This window comes from Amblyomma mixtum, chromosome 3 (genome assembly GCF_055824585.1).
Source record: "Amblyomma mixtum isolate Tamu chromosome 3, ASM5582458v1, whole genome shotgun sequence".
In the NCBI taxonomy this organism is placed as follows: Eukaryota; Metazoa; Arthropoda; class Arachnida; order Ixodida; family Ixodidae; genus Amblyomma; species Amblyomma mixtum.
The window spans coordinates 346,293,868-346,306,709 of record NC_143014.1 but is presented as its reverse complement, the minus strand read 5'-3'; positions in this window follow the sequence as shown (position 1 = coordinate 346,306,709).

Here is a 12,842-nt window from a genome sequence, read left to right as displayed (position 1 = left end):
AAGGACCCCCCAAATTTTATATTTGGCCGACATCACAAAAACTTACCACTTGGCCCAAAACCTTGGCTGGTGGCCACCATGACATTCGGGCACTTGACGCACCTCCAAAATTGGCAGGTTCCAGTACGAAAAATTTGATTTTGGCCCGCCTCCAAAATATGGCACTTTGCTCGGCCCAAAATTATGCTTTTAACCCCCTTATAAAATTTGTCAATTGGGGCCTCCCAGAAATTGGTAGTTGGCCAACCCCCAAAATTTAGCATTTGGCTTTCCCCCAAGAATTCGTAGTTGACCACCCTAAAAATATTTTGCAGTTGGCCTACCCACCAGTTTTGGAAGTTAGCCCACCTCCGAAACATTTCACCACCAAATTCGGCACTTGTCCAACCTACCAAAATTTTGGTATTAGCCTACCTCTAAAAAATTGTCATTTTGCCATTCCAGAATTTCCCACTTGGGCCACCCCCAAAAGTGGCACTCGGCCCACATAACATAGGTTAAGCTCCCATAGTGGGGAGAAAAACCTTGTTTGAAGCGGTTGTTGGCAGAGAACGATGGTGTATTCTTCGGCGATGTGAAGCCGACGTCAGTCTCCCACGAGCTGACAGGTTGGGCAGCTGCATGTAGGCCTTTCTCTTAGGTGATTATTTCTGTTTCTATGTAAAATGGTGATGGCGAAGGGTACACAATTTAATTGCAGGAACAACCTTCGAATTACTATGTAGACGGAAAAACAGAACAGCTAGAAACTCTCGCATTTCCTTCGTTACACTCTCATTAGGAGGGCCCTAATTTTTTCTTATCGTGCTAGCATTGAAAACACCATACGAAAAAAAAAATTCGGCGTTGGCGCTCTCCGTCTGAAGCCTCACAGCTGAGATGTGGAGAGAAGCGGCGATTTGGGGAGGAGGAACAGGATGAGAAAATGGCAATATCTGTACGAAGTAGTCGGAGAAGATCAGGGAAGGAGAGGAAGAGAAGGGTGCGCCGATCGGGAAAGAGAGTAGCGTTGAAAGAGAAAGAGTAAAGAGCGAGCGCGGCGGCCACGGAGAGCTAGCCGACGCACAGAAAGGATAGACCGATAAAGCACCTACTCGGCGTACTAGATGCCACATTCGTGGCTGTCCGACATTGTGGTGGTGGTGGTTACTTTGGGGTATTCGTGACTGCCCGGCATTGTAGTAGTGGATGTTATTTAGGGGTATTCTTGGGAGAGTATACTGGGCGCGAGTTATGTTTCCCTTAGTTGTGGGATCCCTCTTAACCGAGTAAGAAATTGGCCTAGCTTGGGAATCGAACCCCGGTCTCCGGAGTGCGAGTCGAGCACGCTACCACTCCGTCATGCCAGCTCGATGGTTTGGAATGAACAAAGGTGCGCCTAGTGAATACGGTGTGTTCGTTCACTCCCATCTTCCTCCCTCCCCGTTACGGCGAGGTTTATGTGTCCACCGAGTTGTGAGAGACAGATACATTTCCTTTCCTCAAAAACCAATTTACCAACGAGCAAGGCGTATTTGTCCGCGTTTCATATTGGTCCAAATTGTCGTGACGTCACCGCGCGCGAATTTTGACGGGTGTCCACCGAAATATGTGAGGCAGTTACTGCGCAACTTCCTCTCCTCAAATACAGTTTTCGACTAGTGTCTACTGAGATATGTGAGACAGTTAATGCGTAATTTCCTTTCCTCAAATACAATTTTCATTTCCTTCATTACGGCCCCTCTTTCTTCTTTCACTCACACTTCCTCCCTTCCTGTACGGTGCGGCTCAGGTGTCCACCGAGATGACAGAGAATAACAGCCCCATTTCCTTTCCTCAAAAAAGCGTTGCTTTCAAAGGGCAACACATCGCGCCGAACGGGTGGTGGCGTTCCTTGGACTCCGTGGCAGCGCTACAACACGCTGTCGCGTTCCACTCCTAAAGGCGAAGCTTAAGCGTCATTAATTGGCAGTTAATTAACGCACCAACAAAGTGTGCAGTGAACAATCGCGTAGCAGAATGCAGCTCTCAGGCTTCCGCCTTTCCCCACTTTAGCCGCTAAATTTCCTCGCAATTTTTTTATTTATTACAAATACTTCAAGGGCCCTCGGGTGAATGCTTTGCATGAGGGGTGCGCTAGCAACCTGGTGTTAATAACAGATTTTTTCGATGGCTTTCTTCAAATGGTCCGGGTTTGTATGAAGGATAGTACTTCTGGGAAGACTGTTCCAGTCATGCGCTGTTTGGATGAAGAAGGAATGAAGATGGGTCACGTAGCGAGCAGGAGGTGGGTAAACGGCATTTTGGTGGCTTGTGCGGGATGAAGAACGATGAGCAGGCTGGATAGGACAGTTGTAAGAAAAGTTATGATACATTTTGTGGTACAAGCACAGCCTTGCAACTGTGCGACGTTGGTTGAGGTTAGGTAGGCATGCATTATTTTTGAGGGAAGTAACACTGGTGGAGTATGAGTAGTTTGAGTCGATGAATCTAACGGCGCGATTTTGGGCAAGTTCTATACAGTTAGTTAGGTTAAGTTGAGCGCGGTCTCAGATGGCAGATGCGTATTCTAACTTTGGCCGAATTAATGTTTTATAAGCTAGTAATTTAACTGCTGGTGAAGCTAGACGTAAATTACGACTAAGGTAGCCCAGAGTTTTATGAGCAATGTTAATTATCCGCGTTATATGGATAGACCAGTTAAGGGTACTCGAGATGTCAACACCAAGATACTTATTGGAATTGCGGGGTAAGACACTAGAACCGTTCAGAAGATAATTTGGGGTAGGGTAAATTTGTCGTCTGTGGAAGGAAACAAGCGCAGTTGTGTTAGTATTTAAGACCATCAGCCATCTGCGACACCACTCTTCCAGTCTTTATAGATCACATTGAAGGACATTATTGTCTGCTGCACTATTAATAGGACGGTAAATGACACAATCGTCGGCAAATAAGCGGATGTTTGATGAAATATGATTAGGCAAGTCATTGATATAAATTAAGAAAATGAGAGGGGCCAATAACTGTGCCTTTCGGCACACCAGATTGTGTGTTAGAGAGTGAAGAAGAATTGTTGTTCGCTTCTACAAATTGCTGACGGTTAGTGAAGAAGTCCTGTATCCACTTGAAGACGAGCAGGTAAAGATTTAGTTGTGAAAGCTTTAGTAGTAGGCGTTTATGAGGGACTTTGTCGAAAGGCTTCTCAAAGTCGATGAAGAGAGCGTCAACAGGCGTATTAAGGCCTAAATTAGTACTTATGTCGTGAATAAATAGCGCAAGTTGGGTGTCACATTAAAGTCCTTTTTGAAATCCGTGCTGGTTAGGGTAAAAGAACTTAACAGATATAAGGAAATTTGTGATTTACGAATAAATAATGTGCTCCATAATTTTGGAACAGACGCTGGTTAGAGATATGGGCCGGTAGTTAGTAGAACCTGTATTAGGAACTGGAACATCCTTACCCACTTTCCAGTCATGAGGGACGATGCCGGATGATAATGACTGCTGAAAAATGAAGTCTGCTGAAATGAAGCTGATGAAGTCAATTTTAAAGATTCGATTAGTTTCAAGATTCCTTGGGGTGAAAATGTGATATCTGGCATGACGGGATGGTTATACGAGGAAATAAACGGGAGGTTATCGTCTGGTTCTCTTGTAAAAATAGAAGAGAAGTTTAGATTGAGTATTTCCGCTACCTCGTCACTGGGCATAGGCTGACCTGCCTGATTCATTAACGGAACTGATTTTTCATTCTCTTTGGGATTAATTGCTTTCCAGAATGGTTTTGGGTTAGTTCGAAGTAAGTTAGACAGGGTGGTTTCATAAAAGGAACGTTTAGATTTAGTAATCGCTGAGTTATATAATTTGGACGCGGTGCGGTATTTCTGCCACGCCTGTGGACTCCTAGTAAATTTGGCTGCTCGGAACAGGCGATTCTTCTTGTTTTGAGACGCTAGAGTGCAGAATTAAACCAACGGGAGGAACTGCGCTCGCTAACGCTTACGGTTGGAATATAGGTATTGATTAGTTCCTGCATTTTAGACTTAAACATTGACCAGTTTTGCTCGACAGATCGCGTGCTAAAGTCAACAGATATTAATTCCCAAAACCTGGTTAGTTCTTTGTTGAAATCTCGATAATTACCTTGGTCATATAAGGTCAGTTTTTGGTTGCTTTTCGCTGCGCGGTTCAGTCTGGTGAGGAGTGTGCCATGGATTACTTTATGATCGCTAATTTCATCTAGGTGTCACAGCGAAGGATCTCTATCGGGGTGGGTTGTAAGTACAAGATCCAGGATGTTAGCTGAATGATGGGTATTCCTAGTTGCTGATTCAACAATCTGAGATAGCTAAAATGTTAGGCATGTGTTAACAAAATTGCTTTCATTATTATCTTTCGAAATGGAGAGGGCAAGGTCAGACCAAGTAATATCGGGAAAGTTGAAATCACCGAACATAACAATAGGGGCATGCGGATATAGAGATCTTACAGAGTTAGGCGCGTCATGGAACTGGGGCACGAATGAGTTGTCGGAACCAGGAGGGCGATAGCATGCGCCTAGGATGATATGGGGGTGCGCAGCTGTACAGGATACGAAGACGATCTCTAAAGAAGTATGAATGGATATTCGGCGGCAATTGAAATCAGGATGAGTAGCGATGAGAACACCACCACCGCGTCTGTTGTTGCGGTCCGCACGAAAAATTTGGAAGCCTGGGTGGGAAGGAAAAATCTCTGAATTATGTATAGATGAATTCAACCATGTCTCGGTTAACGCGATGACATTAGACTCTGATGAATCGATAAGGTTATCAAGGATGTCGCGTTTGGGTAGCACGCTCCTAATGTTGGTGGAAAAGAAGGAGAGGGATTTCTTTGTACTGTCATCGTTCGCACGTGCCAACTGCCATGTTGAATGCAGAACAACTTGTTTGCTGGCCGGGTCATAAACGTACCTGTCCTTTCCTGCTTCCAGTCTGTTTTGGCGAAGAGTTTTGCGAAAGCTTTGCTTTTTTTTTTGAAATTCAATAAGCGTTTTCCGGGCTAAGCGAGTGGCTGGAAAAAGATCTTGGGCAACACCAATTTTAGAGTGTTTGCCCTGCTAGTCGTCAGCAGTTTTTCTTTATCCTTAAAATGGACAAACCTCAATAGAATTGGTCTCGTTTTGTTCTGAGAAAAGGACCCAAGCCTATGGGCACGCTCTATGTCCCTCGCTTCAATGCACAATTTTAAGTGTTCCTTGGAAAAGGCAGTTACCTTTTCCTATGAGCTCGCCCAACTTTCATCGCACTCATCGTCCAACCCGTAGAACACCAGGTTGTTCCGCCGCGCCCTATCTTCGGCATCCTTTGCTCGAGCACTTAACTGCTCAATCCGACAAAAGTTTGCCTCTGCGAGCGTCTGAACACTTTTTATATATGCCTTGATTGTCGTCAGAGATTGGCACTCATCTTCAATTTTAGTTATTCTTTCTTTGATATCTTGCAGCATTTTATCGTTGTCAGTCTGCTTTTCCCGTATATTTCTAACTTAAAAATCTAATAACGTCGCCTATCCACTCTTTAGTTCGCCAGAGCTTCTAACAGAGCAGATAGTTCGTCGCCAGCAGCGGCACGAGTAATGGGACCCGGGTTTTCCTCGACGTCCTCGGACAGTTGCAGAAGCGCCTGTATTACACGTGCACAGGCACTAAGAATGACAAAAGCTGCCTGTGGGCCTGGCAGCACTAAAAGAATATTAGTAATTTGCGATTCGCTGATGACAATGCCTACCGAACTCGTTCATGGGATGAAATGCAAAGCACGATCAATGCTCTGGATAGGCATAGCTGAACGGTGGGTCTAAAGATTAATGTGTAGCAATCCAAACTAATGCTGAACAAAATAGGAAGGGAACAGCAGTTAACGATTGATAGCAAGGCTTTGGAAGTGCTTAGAGAATACGTCTACTTAAGGCAGGTAGTGCAGATTCGGATAATGAGAACTGACTAAGTAAAGTAAGACTGGGGCCGAGCGGGTTTGGCAGGACCTCTAAGATCATAAATGGGACTTTACCAGTATCCATCAGGAGAAAAGGATATGCCAGCTGTATCCTACCGGCAGACGAAAAACGAGCGATGTCATCACTGGTTGCCCTCAATGGGGTGGCAGTATTCCGGAATACATTCCCCAAAATTTTGAGCAAGCGTTCTTCATACAGCATTCCGGGTGGCACCCTTGCGTTTCTCTTTGCACATAGCTTCCATGTTTTAGTCAAGCTAGAGGCTAGCTTACGACAGGGGTTCTGACGAATGACTTAAGCACCACCAATCGCACGCATTCAGAGACCACATTTTTTCTTAATATGCGGTTGAGGTGTCCACATAGATCTCGAGATGTGAAGTTGGATTATAGCTTGCGACAGGGGTTCGGACAGATTACATATGCACCTTCAGCTGCATGCTTTATGGTGCGGTTGAGGTGTCCACTGAGATGTTGGCATTTTAGAGCTACTGCGTCCTTTCCTCAAAAACCTTTCCTTTCCTCAAAACAGATGATTTCGCATTCCTCCACCTAAGCAGACTTAGTGCCTTCAGAATTTTTGTGCTAACAAGAACTTGCTTGTTTTTTACTTTCACTTCGACAGGCGGAGATCGAGAGCACTTGAAGACTCCGGACACGCCTAGCCCGGATACCTCTAAATATGAGCCATCCTGTACAATACCGGGGAGTGGCCAGTGGAAGTGCTCAGACTCGCCAAAGCGAACACCCTGAGGAACCAGCAGAAGGCGACATCGAGTCATTTCGCGCTCTCCTAGAGGAATTGGCTGCAAGGTGCGAGTCATTTCGCGCTAGCCTAGAGGAATTGGCTGCAAGGTGGGAGACCTCGTCTTCTGTTGCACCGACTCCGCAGGAGATTATAAACAGCCCCGAAGAGGATGAACCCTGTGAAAGAAGTTCTTTTTCTGGCCTTGACTTTGAAGGCATGGCACCGCAACCCCTGCAGGGGCTCGGAGTGGCCAGTCGAAATGCTCAGTCTAGATATAGCGACGAGCCTGAGGCGGCCGTAGAAATGGGCGAAGAGTCATTTATTTCTGTACTTGATGAATTTTCTGCACGGAGGACGATTTCGCCCTTCCCAGCGCGGAGTCCGCAGCAGAATATAGACAACCCCGATGAGGATTCATCATGTGACAGCAGTTCCTTTTATGGCCTTTACTTTGAAAGGAGCCCACCACAAAGTGTGCAGGAGCCGGGGGGCGTTGTTTCTCATTCCCGCCACTCGGAGGATTGCAGCCCGTTTTGGCCAGACTTTTTGGAATTCAGGAGTGGTCCTGAGAGGTACAGCCATGAGGTTTGGTTTAGAACACCAGATCAATCAGGTGGGCCTACACGCGACGGAAATTGGGCGACCCGTGTAGACAGCAGCCAGTCCCAAGAGGAGGTAAATGGGCGCTCTCACCAGGACACCGAGAGCGGAGTTTCTGGTGAGCCTAATAACGGCACTTCTGACATACAAGATGCACGCGGCGGTCAAGATTGCAGTGAGGAACCGCAGACGCCCCAGGCTGGAAATGTAACCCCGATAACAATTGATTCCAGCGACGATGAGGACTGCTTCATTGTTGAAGACAACAGACTCGCAGCAGATGCCCAGTTCACCGTTCCTAGCGTCGAGCATGCCAGCCCTGGCACTGTTCCGGCATTTGACTGGAACGCACTAACTTTTCCAGGACAGCCGCCGCTGAACTACATTTCCAGTGCATCGGGCTATTTTCCATATGTCTATCCTTGCGGCTGTGTGTGCCCCTTTTGTTGTCCATGTTTGTTTTGTTTGCAACGTTTCCAGCGACGATGAGTGGCAAACTCGGGCGAAACGCAGCAATCCTGAACTACATTTCTAATGAATCGGGCTCTTTTTCATGTGCATATCTTTGCGCCTGTGTGTCTCTTCGTTCTTGTCCATGTTTGTCGTGAGCGCGAAATTTTTAGCCGCTATAAGCAACCAACCCGCTCAAAACACAGCGATGGTAAAGTACATTTCTAATAAATCGGGCTCTTTTCCATGTGTTTGTCTTTGCGCCTGTGTGTGTCCCTTTTCTTGTCCATAATTGTGTGCGCAAAATTTCCAGCCACTATGAGCAACAAAGTCGCTCAAAATGCACGGATGCTGCCATCAGGTGCCACCACTCGGTCTGTTCGTCAAAATGCCGAGCATAGATTGGAGATGTCCGACCTCAGCACTTACGGTAGAGGTGCAAAACTGCGTGCGCCTTTGGAAGACATTCCCCGCAGCCGTTCTCCCGATCGTAACGAAGGTAGCCTTTGACATCAATCCGAAGTGTGCGACATGCCACGCTAACCAGCTGGAATAAAACAGTCACCTGGGACACGAGAAACCAATCAGTATGTTTTCCGGATATTAGCAGCTATGACAATGAATTTGTTGAAATAGAACTGGAGCTTTTATTTACCACCCTTAAAATATTTGTGGGTTTCACAAGGTTGCTGAACCTCTACTTTCTAAGGAAAACGAACTCCAGCATGATGCACTCTTGAGCTCCGCGGCCCGGGATGACATTTACACGAGGAGAACAAGCACCTCTGAGTCAAGTGTTCGCTTAGCACAAATGCGCCTGCAGTTATTGACATCTCCCAGGATTCTCAAGTGCGAAATACTACACCGGCTGCGGGAGCTCATCACGATGAACACGAGACATTCTGCGTGAAGCAAGATCTCCCAGACATCTGTCGCCTCCCAGTACAGGTGCGAGTACGTTTGCTGAGGTCTCCAAATATGCAATATTTTTCAAATTAAATGGATTCGGAGATTTTTGTAAGCAGCATTAAATATGTCTGAGGTTGCCAAAATAGCACAAACTTTAGTTTATGCTGAGGGAAAAATTGAGCTCACTGCAACCTTGAGCTCCTCTGTCGAGCTACTGCGCAAGGAGTCACTCGAGCTATTCCAGTTTCAATACCGGCCTCTATACTGCGGACACAGGAGCCCTGTGCGAAGTCTTTTACGTCACTGACACGCCAGAAGCCAGAGGCTGCTAAAAATCAGTGCAATACATATACTCATGGAGCAAACCCGCCGGGATCTCCAACACCTACTAGTCCAGACCTGTGTGTGCTACTTGAAGTCTGTAATGAGAAAATTTTCAGTCATTTGGAATGTGAGATCTTTGCACAGAAACTTGATAACGGTTCTGACATTGATAGAGACGCCGAACAGCAAGATTCTGCGGTGGACAAATTCGAGGCCGACGATAGCGTAAGCTTTGCTTTTATGTACGACCTACGCGGGACGACAAGAGCAATTATTCTTCCAGAGTTCAAGTTGCCACCTAGTCTAGGCGCAATAGAAGTAGGTTACGACTTCCAAGATGTATTTTTACAAGATGCTAAATCAACTGCAGCAGCTGATTCAGATGATTCCACGGCATGCGCTCGAGAAAAAGAATCGTCAAGACGTCCGACGCTGCGTACTCCAAACTTACGCGTGCTGCCTGATGCGTCTGGAAGTGTTCACAAACAAGATGCTAGAACACCTGCAAGACCTGATGGACATGAGCCCGAGAAATCAGGTCTCAAAAAACAGCATCCAATGCATCCGCGGCCGCGTACTGCAGACGACGCGCGTATGTTACCTGACCTGCCTGAGGGTGCTGATGCACAAGCTTCTGTGCCGGCTGCAGCGACTAAGGATAAAAAGCCAGTTATATTAATTCTTGAAACACAGCTTCTTATGCGTACACCAAATTTCAACCCACAGCACTGAGATCCGGGGCCGCTGACTGTTTCATTGTCGGGCAACTGAGTGAAACAGTTAAGCGCAGAACAGAGGGAAAAGACAGATACAGTCGACTTTAACAGTACTTGTTCATTGTGAAGGTTCCGTGAGCATATTTCTGACGTCATCTCGGGTGCAACTTCACCGTGTGAATCAGGAGAAGGGAAAGCAATGGTCTCCAAACACGGCTCAACAGCTCCAATTCCCCCGTCCTGCTCGTCCGTGTCAGTGCTCACCGAAGGCAAGGTCATTAATTCTGAGCATAAACTAGAGGTTTCCATTTCCTGGTCACCAGTTTCACTGGTTTCACTGAGCGAAGACGAAATAGTATACTCTGAAGATTGCTCCGAAATTCTCCCTTCTCAAAAACACCTGTTAAGGGCAGAGGCTTAATGGAGGATTCCCAAACTGTCCTGTCTCTATCGAGCTCTTCACAATGTGCACCCAGCGAAAGTGCGGCAGCTGGTTGCCGAGGAAACTTGGGTCCCGTACCACTTCCATGGGTGTCTACAATATCTGCACTGAGTGTAGCTGAGAGAGCTTACTCTCCGGATGAACGTGCTGCATTCCCTTCTCCGAAGGACAGCTTAGAACCTGCATCAGAGAGTAGGGAGGAAGGAGATTTGTTGAATGCATACTTGACAATGTTGGAACACATATTTACAACTGTACATGTCATATCGCTTCACCCAAACGTGACCTGTAATAAACGAAAAAAACTCTCAGCGGCATCAGTGGCACGGTGTCTTATCAGCAAGTGTCCACTGCCACAAGTGGGAACGCACTTACACATTCAAAGTTGCTTGGCCATGAAGTCTTTGAATTTAAGGCAGTTGAGGGCGATTTCCCATTCCCCATATTTCTCCGGCGCAGCCGGAAATCTTTGCAGCGAGAACACGTCGCATATACACGCACACCTCTTGCACTGATGCTGGGCGAAGTTTTCATGCATTGGAAGCTTGCGTTTACTTCGGTTGCTCTTGCAGCCAACGACGGCGCAGTGCCGCCCCGACCATTATGTCTCGTACATCGTTGCTACTCACTCGAACCCTTCCTTAAAGACCCAATCAAACGCCACGCAGAAATTAACACGCACAGTCCCCTGGACGGCACCTCGCTTCCCGAACCCTACGCCGAGAGGCGGTGCCTGCTGTCGAGAGCAGCAGCGCGCCTGCAGTCTGTGTGCGAGGATAAGGCCAGGTTCTTCTACCCTTGCATGATGGCCGCGAGCGCGCTTCAACTCTCGACACCAGTCGCGATCTGCCGACAAGACAAGCGCGGCTTGGTGAACTGCTGGTCACGCCGGCGCCGGGCGTATACAGGAGGCGTCTTTACCAGTTATTTGCTTCCGTCATTGAAGCGCTCCATCACCGAACGTATGTAGGTGCTTGCTGTGCATCACTGCAGGCATTTTCCCTCTGTCAAACTGTACTGCGGTTATCTCACGCGCATTGTTAATCGTTAAGCTGACATACGACAGTTGTCGACCAGGCTAGGACGCCTACCGGAAATGGTACTTAACAGCAGGTTTCTGCGCTGGGGTGTCGTATGTTGCCGACTTTGACGTGCGCCACCATCTGCAATAGTTTTATACATCAGAAGGTAAATTTATTGGTTTGGATCGATGGTGCAGTGATGTGCAAGCGGATCGGCCAGCTACAGACTGAAGGTGGCGCAGGCGAGGCGCGTGGCCTCGATGGCCAGTGCTTCTTCAGCATCCATGCGCCGAGCTTGCTTTTGTCCCCACTCAACACATTTCGTCTACAGGAATGTAAGCACGACCGCTTCCAGTTTAAGTTGCTATTTTCACACGCATGTCAAAGGGATCACGTGGTAAAGGGCTGACCGTGGTGTCTCTCTGCTGTTGGTATCTCCCTGAATAAAAAGAAAACATGCACGAGTTTATTAGGTTCTCTGTCACTTGTCCAAAGGGCTAATCGACGGTGTCACACGCGCCGAGAGCTTCCGATAAAATAGACGCCACTACAAGCCGCTGAATCCGTGAATCCTGCCTTCTCTGCTAATAATTATTCAAGCTTTGATAAATTAAGCGGGAATACGTTTTTATGCTCAAGATAGAACAAAAATTCGCATAAATATGCGCCAGATACCTAAGTTTATTTCCTCTTCGCCCTGTGACTCAGCTGAACTTACAAGGATAATTAGCTGATGTAACTGGCACACCACCACGCAGGCGACAACAAAGCCTTAGTTGGGGGGGGGGGGGGGGGGGGTGGCCGGCCGGAAGGATTAAGAGCGCATTGCAACCGGAACTGCATGCTAGCCTTACACCTAGTGCTTGATATTGACCAAAAAAGTTTCCTCTCCGATGGAGAACTAATTACGGTGGCGACAGCACGAGTGCGTGCTAAGCACCGGCACAATATAACGAGAATGTCGAACTAAAATGAAGACTATTGGATCATTTTTATTTCTTTGATAACGTAAAGGTTTCCTGCAACGGAACCGCACTCTGGAATAAAGGTAGTTGTTCTTTCAGGGCCCGAAGGTGCCACAGCTCAGCAGTCCACAAAGGACCGCCCGCACCGCGGTGCGCCAGTCGGCGGAAATGGCCGTTTAGGAAAACGGCTCAGGGCACTGTTCACAGTTAGAATTGGCGCCCGCCAGGAGGCTCCTGCATGGCAACCGAACCTCCCCCCCCCCCCCCCCCCCCCCCCATGTGCCATACTGGACACATTTTAAGTTCTTTCCAATTTCTGATTAAATCTATAGCCAACCCCCATCCGCCATACTATTGCGAGCTTCGAAACTAACAGCTCGAAGAGAGGAGTGCTCGCAGGCCCAAAATGCGCTGCAGAAATGGAGGTGCCGAGGGGCGCTCGCCAGGCTTGTTTAATAGGCGTGTCGAAGGGCGCTGACAACAGCCGCCTCCATCACGCCTTGTGGCGAGAGATATTATCGAATTTCCCGAACAACTCGATTGTCTGGCTCCCGTGGCCGCGACGAGGCCGGCATCTTCTTGCGCGCCATGGTTGTCCTGCACACGCGCGGCGTCTAGAACGACCGAGCTTGGTGTTCCACAGCTAGAAAAGCCGCTGTGACCAGGAAGCCAAAAAATTACGATGAAA